The sequence below is a fragment of the Pseudophryne corroboree genome, chromosome 6 (genome assembly GCF_028390025.1).
Source record: "Pseudophryne corroboree isolate aPseCor3 chromosome 6, aPseCor3.hap2, whole genome shotgun sequence".
NCBI classification, from domain to species: Eukaryota; Metazoa; Chordata; class Amphibia; order Anura; family Myobatrachidae; genus Pseudophryne; species Pseudophryne corroboree.
In genome coordinates, this window is record NC_086449.1 from 93,337,787 (window position 1) to 93,358,496 (window position 20,710).

Sequence of the window (20,710 nt, forward strand, 5' to 3'; positions counted from 1 at the left end):
GTAAAAATGTTTTCCTTGTATGAAACTTTGAAGGAGATTTATTTCGGCTTCCCATATGGTCTAGCGGTAAGGATTCCTGGTTTTCACCCAGGTGGCCCGGGTTCGACTCCTGGTATGGGAATGGAATCTTATTGTTGTTTCTAAACAGATTCAAAAGCAGAGGAACAAAAACTAATAGTTGTAGCCAGATGTTTCTTTGTGTCTGATGTGATTCCAATTGCAGACGTGATCCACTGCTACTAATTGTGACAAGGTTTTGGGCAACTGCTGTGCCATTATCATTGGCCTTATCACAGGTAAAATTTCCAGGTATTATGAAACTGTGAGAAATGGGCTCTCTGAGGACAAAAATCACAAAGAATAGAACAATGCATTATGCTCCCCTTTTCCATCATTGATTCCAGCTGCATGAAAAATAAAATAAAAAAATGTTACAAATGTGTCAAGTGATCTGAAAACACCTTTTCCATTAGTTATGGTCTAAAATCCTTTGGCGTTAAAACAAATTTACAGATGTTAAGTCCTGTTATAAAGAGAAAATTCCTTCAATCCGGACAGGTGTTCTGGCAACTTTACAAGAAACAGAGTTTTAACTCTCAAGTTACAATGCACTGTTCTGAGGACAACAGTCATGACAAATAGAATGAAAAATGCTTTATGCTTTTTTTCCCCTAAATGGGTACATCTTGGATGAGTTATTTGACATCTTTTCTTTTATTGCTGGTCTGAAATCTTTTATAGGTCAGGTGAATTATTAAAGCTTATCTGCAATTATAAACAGATGACACAACTCTTTCTGAAAGGTAACATTTTGATGCAGTCTAGTTTGTTAGAAACAGGACTGCATCTCTCATATTGCAATGCCATGCTCCCAAAATAGACATCAATAAAAATGCCCTGTGTGAGGCTTGAACTCACGACCTTCAGATTATGAGACTGATGCGCTACCAACTGCGCTAACAAGGCAACTGTAGCCTTAGATTTGGATTAGAAAAGGTGAGGCATTTTGGTTTAACAAATTTCCGATATCAGTAAAAATGTTTTCCTTGTATGAAACTTTGAAGGAGATTTATTTCAGCTTCCCATATGGTCTAGCGGTAAGGACTCTTGGTTTTCACCCAGGCGGCCCGGGTTCGACTCTCAGTATGGGAATGGAATCTTATTGTTGTTTCTAAACAGATTCAAAAGCAGAGGAACAAAAACTAATAGTTGTAGCCAGATGTTTCCTTGTGTCTGATGTGGTTCCAATTGCAGACGTGATCCACTGCTACTAATTGTGACAAGGTTTTGGGCAACTGCTGTGCCATTATCATTGGCCTTATCACATGTAAAATTTCCAGGTATTATGAAACTGTGAGAAATGGGCTCTCTGAGGACAAAAATCACAAAGAAAAGAACAATGCATTATTCTCCCCTTTTCCATCATTGATTCCAGCTGCATGAAAAATAAAATAAAAAAATGTTACAAATGTGTCAAGTGATCTGAAAACACCTTTTCCATTAGTTATGGTCTAAAATCTTTTGGCGTTAAAACAAATTTACAGATGTTAAGTCCTGTTATAAAGAGAAAATTCCTTCAATCCGGATAGGTGTTCTGGCAACTTTACAAGAAACAGAGTTTTAACTCTCAAGTTACAATGCACTGTTCTGAGGACAACAGTCATGACAAATAGAATGAAAAATGCTTTATGCTTTTTTCCCCCTAAATGGGTACATCTTGGATGAGTTATTTGACATCTTTTCTTTTATTGCTGGTCTGAAATCTTTTATAGGTCAGGTGAATTATTAAAGCTTATCTGCAATTATAAACAGATGACACAACTCTTTCTGAAAGGTAACATTTTGATGCTATCAGTCTAGTTTGTTAGAAACAGGACTGCATCTCTCATATTGTAATGCCATGCTCCCAAAACAGACATCAATAAAAATGCCCTGTGTGAGGCTCGAACTCACGAACTTCAGATTATGAGACTTACGCGCTACCAACTGCGCTAACTAGGCAACTGTAGCCTTAGATTTGGATTAGAAAAGGTGAGGCATTTTGGTTTAACAAATTTCCGATATCAGTAAAAATGTTTTCCTTGTATGAAACTTTGAAGGAGATTTGTTTCAGCTTCCCATATGGTCTAGCGGTAAGGATTCCTGGTTTTCACCCAGGTGGCCCGGGTTCGACTCCCGGTATGGGAATGGAATCTTATTGTTGTTTCTAAACAGATTCAAAAGCAGAGGAACAAAATCTAATAGTTGTAGCCAGATGTTTCTTTGTGTCTGATGTGATTCCAATTGCAGACGTGATCCACTGCTACTAATTGTGACAAGGTTTTGGGCAACTGCTGTGCCATTATCATTGGCCTTATCACAGGTAAAATTTCCAGGTATTATGAAACTGTGAGAAATGGGCTCTCTGAGGACAAAAATCACAAAGAATAGAACAATGCATTATGCTCCCCTTTTCCATCATTGATTCCAGCTGCATGAAAAATAAAATAAAAAAATGTTACAAATGTGTCAAGTGATCTGAAAACACCTTTTCCATTAGTTATGGTCTAAAATCCTTTGGCGTTAAAACAAATTTACAGATGTTAAGTCCTGTTATAAAGAGAAAATTCCTTCAATCCGGATAGGTGTTCTGGCAACTTTACAAGAAACAGAGTTTTAACTCTCAAGTTACAATGCACTGTTCTGAGGACAACAGTCATGACAAATAGAATGAAAAATGCTTTATGCTTTTTTTCCCCTAAATGGGTACATCTTGGATGAGTTATTTGACATCTTTTCTTTTATTGCTGGTCTGAAATCTTTTATAGGTCAGGTGAATTATTAAAGCTTATCTGCAATTATAAACAGATGACACAACTCTTTCTGAAAGGTAACATTTTGATGCTATCAGTCTAGTTTGTTAGAAACAGGACTGCATCTCTCATATTGTAATGCCATGCTCCCAAAACAGACATCAATAAAAATGCCCTGTGTGAGGCTCGAACTCACGAACTTCAGATTATGAGACTTACGCGCTACCAACTGCGCTAACTAGGCAACTGTAGCCTTAGATTTGGATTAGAAAAGGTGAGGCATTTTGGTTTAACAAATTTCCGATATCAGTAAAAATGTTTTCCTTGTATGAAACTTTGAAGGAGATTTATTTCAGCTTCCCATATGGTCTAGCGGTAAGGATTCCTGGTTTTCACCCAGGTGGCCCGGGTTCGACTCCTGGTATGGGAATGGAATCTTATTGTTGTTTCTAAACAGATTCAAAAGCAGAGGAACAAAAACTAATAGTTGTAGCCAGATGTTTCTTTGTGTCTGATGTGATTCCAATTGCAGACGTGATCCACTGCTACTAATTGTGACAAGGTTTTGGGCAACTGCTGTGCCATTATCATTGGCCTTATCACAGGTAAAATTTCCAGGTATTATGAAACTGTGAGAAATGGGCTCTCTGAGGACAAAAATCACAAAGAATAGAACAATGCATTATGCTCCCCTTTTCCATCATTGATTCCAGCTGCATGAAAAATAAAATAAAAAAATGTTACAAATGTGTCAAGTGATCTGAAAACACCTTTTCCATTAGTTATGGTCTAAAATCCTTTGGCGTTAAAACAAATTTACAGATGTTAAGTCCTGTTATAAAGAGAAAATTCCTTCAATCCGGACAGGTGTTCTGGCAACTTTACAAGAAACAGAGTTTTAACTCTCAAGTTACAATGCACTGTTCTGAGGACAACAGTCATGACAAATAGAATGAAAAATGCTTTATGCTTTTTTTCCCCTAAATGGGTACATCTTGGATGAGTTATTTGACATCTTTTCTTTTATTGCTGGTCTGAAAACTTTTATAGGTCAGGTGAATTATTAAAGCTTATCTGCAATTATAAACAGATGACACAACTCTTTCTGAAAGGTAACATTTTGATGCAATCAGTCTAGTTTGTTAGAAACAGGACTGCATCTCTCATATTGCAATGCCATGCTCCCAAAATAGACATCAATAAAAATGCCCTGTGTGAGGCTTGAACTCACGACCTTCAGATTATGAGACTGACGCGCTACCAACTGCGCTAACAAGGCAACTGTAGGCTTATTTTTGGATTAGAAAAGGTGAGGCATTTTGGTTTAACAAATTTCCGATATCAGTAAAAATGTTTTCCTTGTATGAAACTTTGAAGGAGATTTATTTCAGCTTCCCATATGGTCTAGCGGTAAGGACTCTTGGTTTTCACCCAGGCGGCCCGGGTTTGACTCCCAGTATGGGAATGGAATCTTATTGTTGTTTCTAAACAGATTCAAAAGCAGAGGAACAAAAACTAATAGTTGTAGCCAGATGTTTCCTTGTGTCTGATGTGGTTCCAATTGCAGACGTGATCCACTGCTACTAATTGTGACAAGGTTTTGGGCAACTGCTGTGCCATTATCATTGGCCCTATCACAGGTAAAATTTCCAGGTATTATGTAAAATTGAGAAATGGGCTCTCTGAGGACAAAAATCACAAAGAATAGAACAATGCATTATGCTCCCCTTTTCCATCATTGATTCCAGCTGCATGAAAAATAAAATAAAAATTTTTTACAAATGTGTCAAGTGATCTGAAAACCCCTTTTCCATTAGTTATGGTCTAAAATCCTTTGGCGTTAAAACAAATTTACAGATGTTAAGTCCTGTTATAAAGAGAAAATTCCTTCAATCCGGACAGGTGTTCTGGCAACTTTACAAGAAACGGAGTTTTAACTCTCAAGTTACAATGCACTGTTCTGAGGTCAACAGTCATGACAAATAGAATGAAAAATGCTTTATGCTTTTTTTCCCCTAAATGGGGTAGATCTTGGATGAGTTATTTGACATCTTTACTTTTATTGCTGGTCTGAAAACTTTTATAGGTCAGGTGAATTATTAAAGCTGATCTGCAATTATAAACAGATGACACAACTCTTTCTGAAAGGTAACATTTTGATGCAATCAGTCTAGTTTGTTAGAAACAGGACTGCATCTCTCATATTGCAATGCCATGCTCCCAAAATAGACATCAATAAAAATGCCCTGTGTGAGGCTTGAACTCACGACCTTCAGATTATGAGACTGACGCGCTACCAACTGCGCTAACAAGGCAACTGTAGGCTTATTTTTGGATTAGAAAAGGTGAGGCATTTTGGTTTAACAAATTTCCGATATCAGTAAAAATGTTTTCCTTGTATGAAACTTTGAAGGAGATTTATTTCAGCTTCCCATATGGTCTAGCGGTAAAGATTCTTGGTTTTCACCCAGGCGGCCCGGGTTCGACTCCCGGTATGGGAATAGAATCTTATTGTTGTTTCTAAACAGATTCAAAAGCAGAGGAACAAAAACTAATAGTTGTAGCCAGATGTTTCCTTGTGTCTGTTGTGGTTCCAATTGCAGACGTGATCCACTGCTACTAATTGTGACAAGGTTTTGGGCAACTGCTGTGCCATTATCATTGGCCTTATCACAGGTAAAATTTCCAGGTATTATGAAACTGTGAGAAATGGGCTCTCTGAGGACAAAAATTACAAAGAATAGAACAATGCATTATGCTCCCCTTTTCCATCACTGATTCCAGCTGCATGAAAAATAAAATAAAAACATGTTACAAATGTGTCAAGTGATCTGAAAACACCTTTTCCATTAGTTATGGTCTAAAATCCTTTGGCGTTAAAACAAATTTACAGATGTTAAGTCCTGTTATAAAGAGAAAATTCCTTCAATCCGGACAGGTGTTCTGGCAACTTTACAAGAAACAGAGTTTTAACTCTCAAGTTACAATGCACTGTTCTGAGGACAACAGTCATGACAAATAGAATGAAAAATGCTTTATGCTTTTTTTCCCCTAAATGGGGTAGATCTTGGATGAGTTATTTGACATCTTTTCTTTTATTGCTGGTCTTAAAACTTTTATAGGTCAGGTGAATTATTAAAGCTTATCTGCAATTATAAACAGATGACACAACTCTTTCTGAAAGGTAACATTTTGATGCAATCAGTCTAGTTTGTTAGAAACAGGACTGCATCTCTCATATTGCAATGCCATGCTCCCAAAATAGACATCAATAAAAATACCCTGTGCGAGGCTTGAACTCACGACCTTCAGATTATGAGACTGACGCGCTACCAACTGCGCTAACAAGGCAACTGTAGGCTTATTTTTGGATTAGAAAAGGTGAGGCATTTTGGTTTAACAAATTTCCGATATCAGTAAAAATGTTTTCCTTGTATGAAACTTTGAAGGAGATTTATTTCAGCTTCCCATATGGTCTAGCGGTAAGGACTCTTGGTTTTCACCCAGACGGCCCGGGTTCGACTCCCAGTATGGGAATGGAATCTTATTGTTGTTTCTAAACAGATTCAAAAGCAGAGGAACAAAAACTAATAGTTGTAGCCAGATGTTTCATTTTGTCTGATGTGGTTCCAATTGCAGACGTGATCCACTGCTACTAATTGTGACAAGGTTTTGGGCAACTGCTGTGCCATTATCATTGGCCTTATCACATGTAAAATTTCCAGGTATTATGAAACTGTGAGAAATGGGCTCTCTGAGGACAAAAATCACAAAGAAAAGAACAATGCATTATTCTCACCTTTTCCATCATTGATTCCAGCTGCATGAAAAATAAAATAAAAAAATGTTACAAATGTGTCAAGTGATCTGAAAACACCTTTTCCATTAGTTATGGTCTAAAATCTTTTGGCGTTAAAACAAATTTACAGATGTTAAGTCCTGTTATAAAGAGAAAATTCCTTCAATCCGGATAGGTGTTCTGGCATCTTTACAAGAAACAGAGTTTTAACTCTCAAGTTACAATGCACTGTTCTGAGGACAACAGTCATGACAAATAGAATGAAAAATGCTTTATGCTTTTTTTCCCCTAAATGGGTACATCTTGGATGAGTTATTTGACATCTTTTCTTTTATTGCTGGTCTGAAATCTTTCATAGGTCAGGTGAATTATTAAAGCTTATCTGCAATTATAAACAGATGACACAACTCTTTCTGAAAGGTAACATTTTGATGCTATCAGTCTAGTTTGTTAGAAACAGGACTGCATCTCTCATATTGCAATGCCATGCTCCCAAAATAGACATCAATAAAAATGCCCTGTGTGAGGCTTGAAGTCACGACCTTCAGATTATGAGACTGACGCGCTACCAACTGCGCTAACAAGGCAACTGTAGCCTTAGATTTGGATTAGAAAAGGTGAGGCATTTTGGTTTAACAAATTTCCGATATCAGTAAAAATGTTTTCCTTGTATGAAACTTTGAAGTAGATTTATTTCAGCTTCCCATATGGTCTAGCGGTAAGGATTCCTGGTTTTCACCAAGGTGGCCCGGGTTCGACTCACGGTATGGGAATGGAATCTTATTGTTGTTTCTAAACAGATTCAAAAGCAGAGGAACAAAAACTAATAGTTGTAGCCAGATGTTTCCTTGTGTCTGATGTGGTTCCAATTGCAGACGTGATCCACTGCTACTAATTGTGACAAGGTTTTGGGCAACTGCTGTGCCATTATCATTGGCCTTATCACAGGTAAAATTTCCAGGTATTATGTAAAATTGAGAAATGGGCTCTCTGAGGACAAAAATCACAAAGAATAGAACAATGCATTATGCTCCCCTTTTCCATCATTGATTCCAGCTGCATGAAAAATAAAATAAAAAAATGTTACAAATGTGTCAAGTGATCTGAAAACCCCTTTTCCATTAGTTATGGTCTAAAATCCTTTGGCGTTAAAACAAATTTACAGATGTTAAGTCCTGTTATAAAGAGAAAATTCCTTCAATCCGGACAGGTGTTCTGGCAACTTTACAAGAAACGGAGTTTTAACTCTCAAGTTACAATGCACTGTTCTGAGGACAACAGTCATGACAAATAGAATGAAAAATGCTTTATGCTTTTTTTCCCCTAAATGGGGTAGATCTTGGATGAGTTATTTGACATCTTTTCTTTTATTGCTGGTCTGAAAACTTTTATAGGTCAGGTGAATTATTAAAGCTTATCTGCAATTATAAACAGATGACACAACTCTTTCTGAAAGGTAACATTTTGATGCAATCAGTCTAGTTTGTTAGAAACAGGACTGCATCTCTCATATTGCAATGCCATGCTCCCAAAATAGACATCAATAAAAATGCCCTGTGTGAGGCTTGAACTTACGACCTTCAGATTATGAGACTGACGCGCTACCAACTGCGCTAACAAGGCAACTGTAGGCTTATATTTGGATTAGAAAAGGTGAGGCATTTTGGTTTAACAAATTTCCGATATCAGTAAAAATGTTTTCCTTGTATGAAACTTTGAAGGAGATTTATTTCAGCTTCCCATATGGTCTAGCGGTAAGGATTCTTGGTTTTCACCCAGGCGGCCCGGGTTCGACTGCCGGTATGGGAATAGAATCTTATTGTTGTTTCTAAACAGATTCAAAAGCAGAGGAACAAAAACTAATAGTTGTAGCCAGATGTTTCCTTGTGTCTGTTGTGGTTCCAATTGCAGACGTGATCCACTGCTACTAATTGTGACAAGGTTTTGGGCAACTGCTGTGCCATTATCATTGGCCTTATCACAGGTAAAATTTCCAGGTATTATGAAACTGTGAGAAATGGGACAAAAATTACAAAGAATAGAACAATGCATTATGCTCCCCTTTTCCATCACTGATTCCAGCTGCATGAAAAATAAAATAAAAAAATGTTACAAATGTGTCAAGTGATCTGAAAACACCTTTTCCATTAGTTATGGTCTAAAATCCTTTGGCGTTAAAACAAATTTACAGATGTTAAGTCCTGTTATAAAGAGAAAATTCCTTCAATCCGGATAGGTGTTCTGGCAACTTTACAAGAAACAGAGTTTTAACTCTCAAGTTACAATGCACTGTTCTGAGGACAACAGTCATGACAAATAGAATGAAAAATGCTTTATGCTTTTTTTCCCCTAAATGGGTACATCTTGGATGAGTTATTTGACATCTTTTCTTTTATTGCTGGTCTGAAATCTTTTATAGGTCAGGTGAATTATTAAAGCTTATCTGCAATTATAAACAGATGACACAACTCTTTCTGAAAGGTAACATTTTGATGCTATCAGTCTAGTTTGTTAGAAACAGGACTGCATCTCTCATATTGTAATGCCATGCTCCCAAAACAGACATCAATAAAAATGCCCTGTGTGAGGCTAGAACTCACGAACTTCAGATTATGAGATTTACGCGCTACCAACTGCGCTAACTAGGTAACTGTAGCCTTAGATTTGGATTAGAAAAGGTGAGGCATTTTGGTTTAACAAATTTCCGATATCAGTAAAAATGTTTTCCTTGTATGAAACTTTGAAGGAGATTTATTTCAGCTTCCCATATGGTCTAGCAGTAAAGATTCCTGGTTTTCACCCAGGTGGCCCGGGTTCGACTCCCGGTATGGGAATGGAATCTTATTGTTGTTTCTAAACAGATTCAAAAGCAGAGGAACAAAAACTAATAGTTGTAGCCAGATGTTTCCTTGTGTCTGATGTGATTCCAATTGCAGACGTGATCCACTGCTACTAATTGTGACAAGGTTTTGGGCAACTGCTGTGCCATTATCATTGGCCTTATCACAGGTAAAATTTCCAGGTATTATGAAACTGTGAGAAATGGGCTCTCTGAGGACAAAAATCACAAAGAATAGAACAATGCATTATGCTCCCCTTTTCCATCATTGATTCCAGCTGCATGAAAAATAAAATAAAAAAATGTTACAAATGTGTCAAGTGATCTGAAAACTGTTTTTCCATTAGTTATGGTCTAAAATCCTTTGGCGTTAATACAAATTTACAGATGTTAAGTCCTGTTATAAAGAGAAAATTCCTTCAATCCGGACAGGTGTTCTGGCAACTTTACAAGAAACAGAGTTTTAACTCTCAAGTTACAATGCACTGTTCTGAGGACAACAGGCATGACAAATAGAATGAAAAATGCTTTATGCTTTTTTTCCCCTAAATGGGTACATCTTGGATGAGTTATTTGACATCTTTTCTTTTATTGCTGGTCTGAAATCTTTTATAGGTCAGGTGAATTATTAAAGCTTATCTGCAATTATAAACAGATGACACAACTCTTTCTGAAAGGTAACATTTTGATGCTATCAGTCTAGTTTGTTAGAAACAGGACTGCATCTCTCATATTGTAATACCATGCTCCCAAAACAGACATCAATAAAAATGCCCTGTGTGAGGCTTGAACTCACGACCTTCAGATTATGAGACTGACGCGCTACCAACTGCGCTAACAAGGCAACTGTAGCCTTAGATTTGGATTAGAAAAGGTGAGGCATTTTGGTTTAACAAATTTCCGATATCAGTAAAAATGTTTTCCTTGTATGAAACTTTGAAGGAGATTTATTTCAGCTTCCCATATGGTCTAGCGGTAAGGATTCCTGGTTTTCACCCAGGTGGCCCGGGTTCGACTCCCGGTATGGGAATGGAACCTTATTGTTGTTTCTAAACAGATTCAAAAGCAGAGGAACAAAAACTAATAGTTGTAGCCAGATGTTTCCTTGTGTCTGATGTGATTCCAATTGCAGACGTGATCCACTGCTACTAATTGTGACAAGGTTTTGGGCAACTGCTGTGCCATTATCATTGGCCTTATCACAGGTAAAATTTCCAGGTATTATGAAACTGTGAGAAATGGGCTCTCTGAGGACAAAAATCACAAAGAATAGAACAATGCATTATGCTCCCCTTTTCCATCATTGATTCCAGCTGCATGAAAAATAAAATAAAAAAATGTTACAAATGTGTCAAGTGATCTGAAAACTCTTTTTCCATTAGTTATGGTCTAAAATCCTTTGGCGTTAAAACAAATTTACAGATGTTAAGTCCTGTTATAAAGAGAAAATTCCTTCAATCCGGACAGGTGTTCTGGCAACTGTACAAGAAACAGAGTTTTAACTCTCAAGTTACAATGCACTGTTCTGAGGACAACAGGCATGACAAATAGAATGAAAAATGCTTTATGCTTTTTTTCCCCTAAATGGGTACATCTTGGATAAGTTATTTGACATCTTTTCTTTTATTGCTGGTCTGAAAACTTTTATAGGTCAGGTGAATTATTAAAGCTTATCTGCAATTATAAACAGATGACACAACTCTTTCTGATAGGTAACATTTTGATGCAATCAGTCTAGTTTGTTAGAAACAGGACTGCATCTCTCATATTGCAATGCCATGCTCCCAAAATAGACATCAATAAAAATGCCCTGTGTGAGGCTTGAACTCACGACCTTCAGATTATGAGACTGACGCGCTACCAACTGCGCTAACAAGGCAACTGTAGGCTTATTTTTGGATTAGAAAAGGTGAGGCATTTTGGATTAACAAATTTCCTATATCAGTAAAAATGTTTTTCTTGTATGAAACTTTGAAGGAGATTTATTTCAGCTTCCCATATGGTCTAGCGGTAAGGATTCCTGGTTTTCACCCAGGCGGCCCGGGTTCGACTCCCGGTATGGGAATGGAACCTTATTGTTGTTTCTAAACAGATTCAAAAGCAGAGGAACAAAAACTAATAGTTGTAGCCAGATGTTTCCTTGTGTCTGATGTGATTCCAATTGCAGACGTGATCCACTGCTACTAATTGTGACAAGGTTTTGGGCAACTGCTGTGCCATTATCATTGGCCTTATCACAGGTAAAATTTCCAGGTATTATGAAACTGTGAGAAATGGGCTCTCTGAGGACAAAAATCACAAAGAATAGAACAATGCATTATGCTCCCCTTTTCCATCATTGATTCCAGCTGCATGAAAAATAAAATAAAAAAAATGTTACAAATGTGTCAAGTGATCTGAAAACTCTTTTTCCATTAGTTATGGTCTAAAATCCTTTGGCGTTAAAACAAATTTACAGATGTTAAGTCCTGTTATAAAGAGAAAATTCCTTCAATCCGGACAGGTGTTCTGGCAACTTTACAAGAAACAGAGTTTTAACTCTCAAGTTACAATGCACTGTTCTGAGGACAACAGTCATGACAAATAGAATGAAAAATGCTTTATGCTTTTTTTCCCCTAAATGGGGTAGATCTTGGATGAGTTATTTGACATCTTTTCTTTTATTGCTGGTCTGAAAACTTTTATAGGTCAGGTGAATTATTAAAGCTTATCTGCAATTATAAACAGATGACACAACTCTTTCTGAAAGGTAACATTTTGATGCAATCAGTCTAGTTTGTTAGAAACAGGACTGCATCTCTCATATTGCAATGCCATGCTCCCAAAATAGACATCAATAAAAATGCCCTGTGTGAGGCTTGAACTTACGACCTTCAGATTATGAGACTGACGCGCTACCAACTGCGCTAACAAGGCAACTGTAGGCTTTTTTTTGGATTAGAAAAGGTGAGGCATTTTGGTTTAACAAATTTCCGATATCAGTAAAAATGTTTTCCTTGTATGAAACTTTGAAGGAGATTTATTTCAGCTTCCCATATGGTCTAGCGGTAAGGATTCTTGGTTTTCACCCAGGCGGCCCGGGTTCGACTCCCGGTATAGGAATAGAATCTTATTGTTGTTTCTAAACAGATTCAAAAGCAGAGGAACAAAAACTAATAGTTGTAGCCAGATGTTTCCTTGTGTCTGATGTGATTCCAATTGCAGACGTGATCCACTGCTACTAATTGTGACAAGGTTTTGGGCAACTGCTGTGCCATTATCATTGGCCTTATCACAGGTAAAATTTCCAGGTATTATGAAACTGTGAGAAATGGGCTCTCTGAGGACAAAAATCACAAAGAATAGAACAATGCATTATGCTCCCCTTTTCCATCATTGATTCCAGCTGCATGAAAAATAAAATAAAAAAATGTTACAAATGTGTCAAGTGATCTGAAAACTCTTTTTCCATTAGTTATGGTCTAAAATCCTTTGGCGTTAAAACAAATTTACAGATGTTAAGTCCTGTTATAAAGAGAAAATTCCTTCAATCCGGACAGGTGTTCTGGCAACTGTACAAGAAACAGAGTTTTAACTCTCAAGTTACAATGCACTGTTCTGAGGACAACAGGCATGACAAATAGAATGAAAAATGCTTTATGCTTTTTTTCCCCTAAATGGGTACATCTTGGATAAGTTATTTGACATCTTTTCTTTTATTGCTGGTCTGAAAACTTTTATAAGTCAGGTGAATTATTAAAGCTTATCTGCAATTATAAACAGATGACACAACTCTTTCTGATAGGTAACATTTTGATGCAATCATTCTAGTTTGTTAGAAACAGGACTGCATCTCTCATATTGCAATGCCATGCTCCCAAAATAGACATCAATAAAAATGCCCTGTGTGAGGCTTGAACTCACGACCTTCAGATTATGAGACTGACGCGCTACCAACTGCGCTAACAAGGCAACTGTAGGCTTATTTTTGGATTAGAAAAGGTGAGGCATTTTGGATTAACAAATTTCCTATATCAGTAAAAATGTTTTTCTTGTATGAAACTTTGAAGGAGATTTATTTCAGCTTCCCATATGGTCTAGCGGTAAGGATTCCTGGTTTTCACCCAGGCGGCCCGGGTTCGACTCCCGGTATGGGAATGGAACCTTATTGTTGTTTCTAAACAGATTCAAAAGCAGAGGAACAAAAACTAATAGTTGTAGCCAGATGTTTCCTTGTGTCTGATGTGATTCCAATTGCAGACGTGATCCACTGCTACTAATTGTGACAAGGTTTTGGGCAACTGCTGTGCCATTATCATTGGCCTTATCACAGGTAAAATTTCCAGGTATTATGAAACTGTGAGAAATGGGCTCTCTGAGGACAAAAATCACAAAGAATAGAACAATGCATTATGCTCCCCTTTTCCATCATTGATTCCAGCTGCATGAAAAATAAAATAAAAAAATGTTACAAATGTGTCAAGTGATCTGAAAACTCTTTTTCCATTAGTTATGGTCTAAAATCCTTTGGCGTTAAAACAAATTACAGATGTTAAGTCCTGTTATAAAGAGAAAATTCCTTCAATCCGGACAGGTGTTCTGGCAACTTTACAAGAAACAGAGTTTTAACTCTCAAGTTACAATGCACTGTTCTGAGGACAACAGTCATGACAAATAGAATGAAAAATGCTTTATGCTTTTTTTCCCCTAAATGGGGTAGATCTTGGATGAGTTATTTGACATCTTTTCTTTTATTGCTGGTCTGAAAACTTTTATAGGTCAGGTGAATTATTAAAGCTTATCTGCAATTATAAACAGATGACACAACTCTTTCTGAAAGGTAACATTTTGATGCAATCAGTCTAGTTTGTTAGAAACAGGACTGCATCTCTCATATTGCAATGCCATGCTCCCAAAATAGACATCAATAAAAATGCCCTGTGTGAGGCTTGAACTTACGACCTTCAGATTATGAGACTGACGCGCTACCAACTGCGCTAACAAGGCAACTGTAGGCTTATTTTTGGATTAGAAAAGGTGAGGCATTTTGGTTTAACAAATTTCCGATATCAGTAAAAATGTTTTCCTTGTATGAAACTTTGAAGGAGATTTATTTCAGCTTCCCATATGGTCTAGCGGTAAGGATTCCTGGTTTTCACCCAGGTGGCCCGGGTTCGACTCCCGGTATGGGAATGGAACCTTATTGTTGTTTCTAAACAGATTCAAAAGCAGAGGAACAAAAACTAATAGTTGTAGCCAGATGTTTCCTTGTGTCTGATGTGATTCCAATTGCAGACGTGATCCACTGCTACTAATTGTGACAAGGTTTTGGGCAACTGCTGTGCCATTATCATTGGCCTTATCACAGGTAAAATTTCCAGGTATTATGAAACTGTGAGAAATGGGCTCTCTGAGGACAAAAATCACAAAGAATAGAACAATGCATTATGCTCCCCTTTTCCATCATTGATTCCAGCTGCATGAAAAATAAAATAAAAAAATGTTACAAATGTGTCAAGTGATCTGAAAACTCTTTTTCCATTAGTTATGGTCTAAAATCCTTTGGCGTTAAAACAAATTTACAGATGTTAAGTCCTGTTATAAAGAGAAAATTCCTTCAATCCGGACAGGTGTTCTGGCAACTTTACAAGAAACAGAGTTTTAACTCTCAAGTTACAATGCACTGTTCTGAGGACAACAGGCATGACAAATAGAATGAAAAATGCTTTATGCTTTTTTTCCCCTAAATGGGTACATCTTGGATGAGTTATTTGACATCTTTTCTTTTATTGCTGGTCTGAAATCTTTTATAGGTCAGGTGAATTATTAAAGCTTATCTGCAATTATAAACAGATGACACAACTCTTTCTGAAAGGTAACATTTTGATGCTATCAGTCTAGTTTGTTAGAAACAGGACTGCATCTCTCATATTGTAATACCATGCTCCCAAAACAGACATCAATAAAAATGCCCTGTGTGAGGCTTGAACTCACGACCTTCAGATTATGAGACTGACGCGCTACCAACTGCGCTAACAAGGCAACTGTAGCCTTAGATTTGGATTAGAAAAGGTGAGGCATTTTGGTTTAACAAATTTCCGATATCAGTAAAAATGTTTTCCTTGTATGAAACTTTGAAGGAGATTTATTTCAGCTTCCCATATGGTCTAGCGGTAAGGATTCCTGGTTTTCACCCAGGTGGCCCGGGTTCGACTCCCGGTATGGGAATGGAACCTTATTGTTGTTTCTAAACAGATTCAAAAGCAGAGGAACAAAAACTAATAGTTGTAGCCAGATGTTTCCTTGTGTCTGATGTGATTCCAATTGCAGACGTGATCCACTGCTACTAATTGTGACAAGGTTTTGGGCAACTGCTGTGCCATTATCATTGGCCTTATCACAGGTAAAATTTCCAGGTATTATGAAACTGTGAGAAATGGGCTCTCTGAGGACAAAAATCACAAAGAATAGAACAATGCATTATGCTCCCCTTTTCCATCATTGATTCCAGCTGCATGAAAAATAAAATAAAAAAATGTTACAAATGTGTCAAGTGATCTGAAAACTCTTTTTCCATTAGTTATGGTCTAAAATCCTTTGGCGTTAAAACAAATTTACAGATGTTAAGTCCTGTTATAAAGAGAAAATTCCTTCAATCCGGACAGGTGTTCTGGCAACTGTACAAGAAACAGAGTTTTAACTCTCAAGTTACAATGCACTGTTCTGAGGACAACAGGCATGACAAATAGAATGAAAAATGCTTTATGCTTTTTTTCCCCTAAATGGGTACATCTTGGATAAGTTATTTGACATCTTTTCTTTTATTGCTGGTCTGAAAACTTTTATAGGTCAGGTGAATTATTAAAGCTTATCTGCAATTATAAACAGATGACACAACTCTTTCTGATAGGTAACATTTTGATGCAATCAGTCTAGTTTGTTAGAAACAGGACTGCATCTCTCATATTGCAATGCCATGCTCCCAAAATAGACATCAATAAAAATGCCCTGTGTGAGGCTTGAACTCACAACCTTCAGATTATGAGACTGACGCGCTACCAACTGCGCTAACAAGGCAACTGTAGGCTTATTTTTGGATTAGAAAAGGTGAGGCATTTTGGATTAACAAATTTCCTATATCAGTAAAAATGTTTTTCTTGTATGAAACTTTGAAGGAGATTTATTTCAGCTTCCCATATGGTCTAGCGGTAAGGATTCCTGGTTTTCACCCAGGCGGCCCGGGTTCGACTCCCGGTATGGGAATGGAACCTTATTGTTGTTTCTAAACAGATTCAAAAGCAGAGGAACAAAAACTAATAGTTGTAGCCAGATGTTTCCTTGTGTCTGATGTGATTCCAATTGCAGACGTGATCCACTGCTACTAATTGTGACAAGGTTTTGGGCAACTGCTGTGCCATTATCATTGGCCTTATCACAGGTAAAATTTCCAGGTATTATGAAACTGTGAGAAATGGGCTCTCTGAGGACAAAAATCACAAAGAATAGAACAATGCATTATGCTCCCCTTTTCCATCATTGATTCCAGCTGCATGAAAAATAAAATAAAAAAATGTTACAAATGTGTCAAGTGATCTGAAAACTCTTTTTCCATTAGTTATGGTCTAAAATCCTTTGGCGTTAAAACAAATTTACAGATGTTAAGTCCTGTTATAAAGAGAAAATTCCTTCAATCCGGACAGGTGTTCTGGCAACTTTACAAGAAACAGAGTTTTAACTCTCAAGTTACAATGCACTGTTCTGAGGACAACAGTCATGACAAATAGAATGAAAAATGCTTTATGCTTTTTTTCCCCTAAATGGGGTAGATCTTGGATGAGTTATTTGACATCTTTTCTTTTATTGCTGGTCTGAAAACTTTTATAGGTCAGGTGAATTATTAAAGCTTATCTGCAATTATAAACAGATGACACAACTCTTTCTGAAAGGTAACATTTTGATGCAATCAGTCTAGTTTGTTAGAAACAGGACTGCATCTCTCATATTGCAATGCCATGCTCCCAAAATAGACATCAATAAAAATGCCCTGTGTGAGGCTTGAACTTACGACCTTCAGATTATGAGACTGACGCGCTACCAACTGCGCTAACAAGGCAACTGTAGGCTTATTTTTGGATTAGAAAAGGTGAGGCATTTTGGTTTAACAAATTTCCGATATCAGTAAAAATGTTTTCCTTGTATGAAACTTTGAAGGAGATTTATTTCAGCTTCCCATATGGTCTAGCGGTAAGGATTCTTGGTTTTCACCCAGGCGGCCCGGGTTCGACTCCCGGTATAGGAATAGAATCTTATTGTTGTTTCTAAACAGATTCAAAAGCAGAGGAACAAAAACTAATAGTTGTAGCCAGATGTTTCCTTGTGTCTGTTGTGGTTCCAATTGCAGACGTGATCTACTGCTACTAATTGTGACAAGGTTTTGGGCAACTGCTGTGCCATTATCATTGGCCTTATCACAGGTAAAATTTCCAGGTATTATGAAACTGTGAGAAATGGGCTCTCTGAGGACAAAAATTACAAAGAATAGAACAATGCATTATGCTCCCCTTTTCCATCACTGATTCCAGCTGCATGAAAAATAAAATAAAAAAATGTTACAAATGTGTCAAGTGATCTGAAAACACCTTTTCCATTAGTTATGGTCTAAAATCCTTTGGCGTTAAAACAAATTTACAGATGTTAAGTCCTGTTATAAAGAGAAAATTCCTTCAATCCGGACAGGTGTTCTGGCAACTTTACAAGAAACAGAGTTTTAACTCTCAAGTTACAATGCACTGTTCTGAGGACAACAGTCATGACAAATAGAATGAAAAATGCTTTATGCTTTTTTTCCCCTAAATGGGTACATCTTGGATGAGTTATTTGACATCTTTTCTTTTATTGCTGGTCTGAAATCTTTTATAGGTCAGGTGAATTATTAAAGCTTATCTGCAATTATAAACAGATGACACAACTCTTTCTGAAAGGTAACATTTTGATGCTATCAGTCTAGTTTGTTAGAAACAGGACTGCATCTCTCATATTGTAATGCCATGCTCCCAAAACAGACATCAATAAAAATGCCCTGTGTGAGGCTAGAACTCACGAACTTCAGATTATGAGACTTACGCGCTACCAACTGCGCTAACTAGGCAACTGTAGCCTTAGATTTGGATTAGAAAAGGTGAGGCATTTTGGTTTAACAAATTTCCGATATCAGTAAAAATGTTTTCCTTGTATGAAACTTTGAAGGAGATTTATTTCAGCTTCCCATATGGTCTAGCAGTAAGGATTCCTGGTTTTCACCCAGGTGGCCCGGGTTCGACTCCCGGTATGGGAATGGAATCTTATTGTTGTTTCTAAACAGATTCAAAAGCAGAGGAACAAAAACTAATAGTTGTAGCCAGATGTTTCCTTGTGTCTGATGTGATTCCAATTGCAGACGTGATCCACTGCTACTAATTGTGACAAGGTTTTGGGCAACTGCTGTGCCATTATCATTGGCCTTATCACAGGTAAAATTTCCAGGTATTATGAAACTGTGAGAAATGGGCTCTCTGAGGACAAAAATCACAAAGAATAGAACAATGCATTATGCTCCCCTTTTCCATCATTGATTCCAGCTGCATGAAAAATAAAATAAAAAAATGTTACAAATGTGTCAAGTGATCGGAAAACTCTTTTTCCATTAGTTATGGTCTAAAATCCTTTGGCGTTAAAACAAATTTACAGATGTTAAGTCCTGTTATAAAGAGAAAATTCCTTCAATCCGGACAGGTGTTCTGGCAACTTTACAAGAAACAGAGTTTTAACTCTCAAGTTACAATGCACTGTTCTGAGGACAACAGTCATGACAAATAGAATGAAAAATGCTTTATGCTTTTTTTCCCCTAAATGGGTACATCTTGGATGAGTTATTTGACATCTTTTCTTTTATTGCTGGTCTGAAATCTTTTATAGGTCAGGTGAATTATTAAAGCTTATCTGCAATTATAAACAGATGACACAACTCTTTCTGAAAGGTAACATTTTGATGCAATCAGTCTAGTTTGTTAGAAACAGGACTGCATCTCTCATATTGCAATGCCATGCTCCCAAAATAGACATCAATAAAAATGCCCTGTGTGAGGCTTGAACTCACGACCTTCAGATTATGAGACTGACGCGCTACCAACTGCGCTAACAAGGCAACTGTAGGCTTATTTTTGGATTAGAAAAGGTGAGGCATTTTGGATTAACAAATTTCCTATATCAGTAAAAATGTTTTCCTTGTATGAAACTTTGAAGGAGATTTATTTCAGCTTCCCATATGGTCTAGCGGTAAGGATTCCTGGTTTTCACCCAGGCGGCCCAGGTTCGACTACCGGTATGGGAATGGAATCTTATTGTTGTTTCTAAACAGATTCAAAAGCAGAGGAACAAAAACTAATAGTTATAGCCAGATGTTTCCTTGTGTCTGATGTGGTTCCAATTGCAGACGTGATCCACTGCTACTAATTGTGGCAAGGTTTTGGGCAACTGCTGTGCCATTATCATTGGCCTTATCACAGGTAAAATTTCCAGGTATTATGAAACTGTGAGAAATGGGCTCTCTGAGGACAAAAATCACAAAGAATAGAACAATGCATTATGCTCCCCTTTTCCATCATTGATTCCAGCTGCATGAAAAATAAAATAAAAAAATGTTACAAATGTGTCAAGTGATCTGAAAACACCTTTTCCATTAGTTATGGTCAAAAATCCTTTGGCGTTAAAACAAATTTACAGATGTTAAGTCCTGTTATAAAGAGAAAAGTCCTTCTATCCGGATAGGTGTTCTGGCAACTTTACAAGAAACAGAGTTTTAACTCTCAAGTTACAATGCACTGTTCTGAGGACAACAGTCATGACAAATAGAATGAAAAATGCTTTATGCTTTTTTTCCCCTAAATGGGTACATCTTGGATGAGTTATTTGACATCTTTTCTTTTATTGCTGGTCTGAAATCTTTTATAGGTCAGGTGAATTATTAAAGCTTATCTGCAATTATAAACAGATGACACAACTCTTTCTGAAAGGTAACATTTTGATGCAATCAGTCTAGTTTGTTAGAAACAGGACTGCATCTCTCATATTGTAATACCATGCTCCCAAAACAGACATCAATAAAAATGCCCTGTGTGAGGCTTGAACTCACGACCTTCAGATTATGAGACTGACGCGCTACCAACTGCGCTAACAAGGCAATTGTAGCCTTAGATTTGGATTAGAAAAGGTGAGGCATTTTGGTTTAACAAATTTCCGATATCAGTAAAAATGTTTTCCTTG

The 20,710-nt window shown here is 37.1% G+C and overlaps 35 non-coding genes across 35 annotated transcripts; 17 read left to right on the forward strand and 18 right to left on the reverse strand.

Moving 5' to 3' along the window:
* Positions 1 to 49: 49 nt before the first annotated feature.
* Positions 50 to 121, forward strand: TRNAE-UUC (transfer RNA glutamic acid (anticodon UUC)). Its single transcript has one exon. It is a non-coding gene; the product is annotated as a tRNA-Glu (tRNA).
* Positions 122 to 893: 772 nt separating this feature from the next.
* TRNAM-CAU (transfer RNA methionine (anticodon CAU)) lies at positions 894 to 966 on the reverse strand. Its single transcript has one exon. It is a non-coding gene; the product is annotated as a tRNA-Met (tRNA).
* A 962-nt stretch (positions 967 to 1,928) lies between these two features.
* On the reverse strand, positions 1,929 to 2,001 carry TRNAM-CAU (transfer RNA methionine (anticodon CAU)). The gene has a single exon. It is a non-coding gene; the product is annotated as a tRNA-Met (tRNA).
* Positions 2,002 to 2,115: 114 nt separating this feature from the next.
* On the forward strand, positions 2,116 to 2,187 carry TRNAE-UUC (transfer RNA glutamic acid (anticodon UUC)). The gene has a single exon. It is a non-coding gene; the product is annotated as a tRNA-Glu (tRNA).
* Positions 2,188 to 2,963: 776 nt separating this feature from the next.
* Positions 2,964 to 3,036, reverse strand: TRNAM-CAU (transfer RNA methionine (anticodon CAU)). The gene has a single exon. It is a non-coding gene; the product is annotated as a tRNA-Met (tRNA).
* Positions 3,037 to 3,150: 114 nt separating this feature from the next.
* TRNAE-UUC (transfer RNA glutamic acid (anticodon UUC)) lies at positions 3,151 to 3,222 on the forward strand. Its single transcript has one exon. It is a non-coding gene; the product is annotated as a tRNA-Glu (tRNA).
* Positions 3,223 to 3,998: 776 nt separating this feature from the next.
* TRNAM-CAU (transfer RNA methionine (anticodon CAU)) lies at positions 3,999 to 4,071 on the reverse strand. The gene has a single exon. It is a non-coding gene; the product is annotated as a tRNA-Met (tRNA).
* Positions 4,072 to 4,185: 114 nt separating this feature from the next.
* On the forward strand, positions 4,186 to 4,257 carry TRNAE-UUC (transfer RNA glutamic acid (anticodon UUC)). The gene has a single exon. It is a non-coding gene; the product is annotated as a tRNA-Glu (tRNA).
* Positions 4,258 to 5,034: 777 nt separating this feature from the next.
* On the reverse strand, positions 5,035 to 5,107 carry TRNAM-CAU (transfer RNA methionine (anticodon CAU)). Its single transcript has one exon. It is a non-coding gene; the product is annotated as a tRNA-Met (tRNA).
* A 114-nt stretch (positions 5,108 to 5,221) lies between these two features.
* TRNAE-UUC (transfer RNA glutamic acid (anticodon UUC)) lies at positions 5,222 to 5,293 on the forward strand. The gene has a single exon. It is a non-coding gene; the product is annotated as a tRNA-Glu (tRNA).
* Positions 5,294 to 6,070: 777 nt separating this feature from the next.
* TRNAM-CAU (transfer RNA methionine (anticodon CAU)) lies at positions 6,071 to 6,143 on the reverse strand. Its single transcript has one exon. It is a non-coding gene; the product is annotated as a tRNA-Met (tRNA).
* A 114-nt stretch (positions 6,144 to 6,257) lies between these two features.
* TRNAE-UUC (transfer RNA glutamic acid (anticodon UUC)) lies at positions 6,258 to 6,329 on the forward strand. Its single transcript has one exon. It is a non-coding gene; the product is annotated as a tRNA-Glu (tRNA).
* A 776-nt stretch (positions 6,330 to 7,105) lies between these two features.
* Positions 7,106 to 7,178, reverse strand: TRNAM-CAU (transfer RNA methionine (anticodon CAU)). The gene has a single exon. It is a non-coding gene; the product is annotated as a tRNA-Met (tRNA).
* Positions 7,179 to 8,141: 963 nt separating this feature from the next.
* TRNAM-CAU (transfer RNA methionine (anticodon CAU)) lies at positions 8,142 to 8,214 on the reverse strand. The gene has a single exon. It is a non-coding gene; the product is annotated as a tRNA-Met (tRNA).
* A 114-nt stretch (positions 8,215 to 8,328) lies between these two features.
* Positions 8,329 to 8,400, forward strand: TRNAE-UUC (transfer RNA glutamic acid (anticodon UUC)). The gene has a single exon. It is a non-coding gene; the product is annotated as a tRNA-Glu (tRNA).
* A 953-nt stretch (positions 8,401 to 9,353) lies between these two features.
* Positions 9,354 to 9,425, forward strand: TRNAE-UUC (transfer RNA glutamic acid (anticodon UUC)). The gene has a single exon. It is a non-coding gene; the product is annotated as a tRNA-Glu (tRNA).
* A 776-nt stretch (positions 9,426 to 10,201) lies between these two features.
* Positions 10,202 to 10,274, reverse strand: TRNAM-CAU (transfer RNA methionine (anticodon CAU)). Its single transcript has one exon. It is a non-coding gene; the product is annotated as a tRNA-Met (tRNA).
* Positions 10,275 to 10,388: 114 nt separating this feature from the next.
* On the forward strand, positions 10,389 to 10,460 carry TRNAE-UUC (transfer RNA glutamic acid (anticodon UUC)). The gene has a single exon. It is a non-coding gene; the product is annotated as a tRNA-Glu (tRNA).
* Positions 10,461 to 11,236: 776 nt separating this feature from the next.
* On the reverse strand, positions 11,237 to 11,309 carry TRNAM-CAU (transfer RNA methionine (anticodon CAU)). The gene has a single exon. It is a non-coding gene; the product is annotated as a tRNA-Met (tRNA).
* A 114-nt stretch (positions 11,310 to 11,423) lies between these two features.
* TRNAE-UUC (transfer RNA glutamic acid (anticodon UUC)) lies at positions 11,424 to 11,495 on the forward strand. The gene has a single exon. It is a non-coding gene; the product is annotated as a tRNA-Glu (tRNA).
* A 778-nt stretch (positions 11,496 to 12,273) lies between these two features.
* Positions 12,274 to 12,346, reverse strand: TRNAM-CAU (transfer RNA methionine (anticodon CAU)). The gene has a single exon. It is a non-coding gene; the product is annotated as a tRNA-Met (tRNA).
* Positions 12,347 to 12,460: 114 nt separating this feature from the next.
* On the forward strand, positions 12,461 to 12,532 carry TRNAE-UUC (transfer RNA glutamic acid (anticodon UUC)). The gene has a single exon. It is a non-coding gene; the product is annotated as a tRNA-Glu (tRNA).
* A 776-nt stretch (positions 12,533 to 13,308) lies between these two features.
* TRNAM-CAU (transfer RNA methionine (anticodon CAU)) lies at positions 13,309 to 13,381 on the reverse strand. Its single transcript has one exon. It is a non-coding gene; the product is annotated as a tRNA-Met (tRNA).
* A 114-nt stretch (positions 13,382 to 13,495) lies between these two features.
* Positions 13,496 to 13,567, forward strand: TRNAE-UUC (transfer RNA glutamic acid (anticodon UUC)). The gene has a single exon. It is a non-coding gene; the product is annotated as a tRNA-Glu (tRNA).
* A 776-nt stretch (positions 13,568 to 14,343) lies between these two features.
* On the reverse strand, positions 14,344 to 14,416 carry TRNAM-CAU (transfer RNA methionine (anticodon CAU)). Its single transcript has one exon. It is a non-coding gene; the product is annotated as a tRNA-Met (tRNA).
* Positions 14,417 to 14,530: 114 nt separating this feature from the next.
* TRNAE-UUC (transfer RNA glutamic acid (anticodon UUC)) lies at positions 14,531 to 14,602 on the forward strand. The gene has a single exon. It is a non-coding gene; the product is annotated as a tRNA-Glu (tRNA).
* A 776-nt stretch (positions 14,603 to 15,378) lies between these two features.
* Positions 15,379 to 15,451, reverse strand: TRNAM-CAU (transfer RNA methionine (anticodon CAU)). The gene has a single exon. It is a non-coding gene; the product is annotated as a tRNA-Met (tRNA).
* Positions 15,452 to 15,565: 114 nt separating this feature from the next.
* On the forward strand, positions 15,566 to 15,637 carry TRNAE-UUC (transfer RNA glutamic acid (anticodon UUC)). The gene has a single exon. It is a non-coding gene; the product is annotated as a tRNA-Glu (tRNA).
* Positions 15,638 to 16,413: 776 nt separating this feature from the next.
* TRNAM-CAU (transfer RNA methionine (anticodon CAU)) lies at positions 16,414 to 16,486 on the reverse strand. The gene has a single exon. It is a non-coding gene; the product is annotated as a tRNA-Met (tRNA).
* A 114-nt stretch (positions 16,487 to 16,600) lies between these two features.
* Positions 16,601 to 16,672, forward strand: TRNAE-UUC (transfer RNA glutamic acid (anticodon UUC)). Its single transcript has one exon. It is a non-coding gene; the product is annotated as a tRNA-Glu (tRNA).
* A 777-nt stretch (positions 16,673 to 17,449) lies between these two features.
* Positions 17,450 to 17,522, reverse strand: TRNAM-CAU (transfer RNA methionine (anticodon CAU)). Its single transcript has one exon. It is a non-coding gene; the product is annotated as a tRNA-Met (tRNA).
* Positions 17,523 to 17,636: 114 nt separating this feature from the next.
* On the forward strand, positions 17,637 to 17,708 carry TRNAE-UUC (transfer RNA glutamic acid (anticodon UUC)). Its single transcript has one exon. It is a non-coding gene; the product is annotated as a tRNA-Glu (tRNA).
* Positions 17,709 to 18,671: 963 nt separating this feature from the next.
* Positions 18,672 to 18,743, forward strand: TRNAE-UUC (transfer RNA glutamic acid (anticodon UUC)). The gene has a single exon. It is a non-coding gene; the product is annotated as a tRNA-Glu (tRNA).
* A 776-nt stretch (positions 18,744 to 19,519) lies between these two features.
* Positions 19,520 to 19,592, reverse strand: TRNAM-CAU (transfer RNA methionine (anticodon CAU)). The gene has a single exon. It is a non-coding gene; the product is annotated as a tRNA-Met (tRNA).
* A 962-nt stretch (positions 19,593 to 20,554) lies between these two features.
* TRNAM-CAU (transfer RNA methionine (anticodon CAU)) lies at positions 20,555 to 20,627 on the reverse strand. The gene has a single exon. It is a non-coding gene; the product is annotated as a tRNA-Met (tRNA).
* Between the last annotated feature and the right edge of the window lie 83 nt (positions 20,628 to 20,710).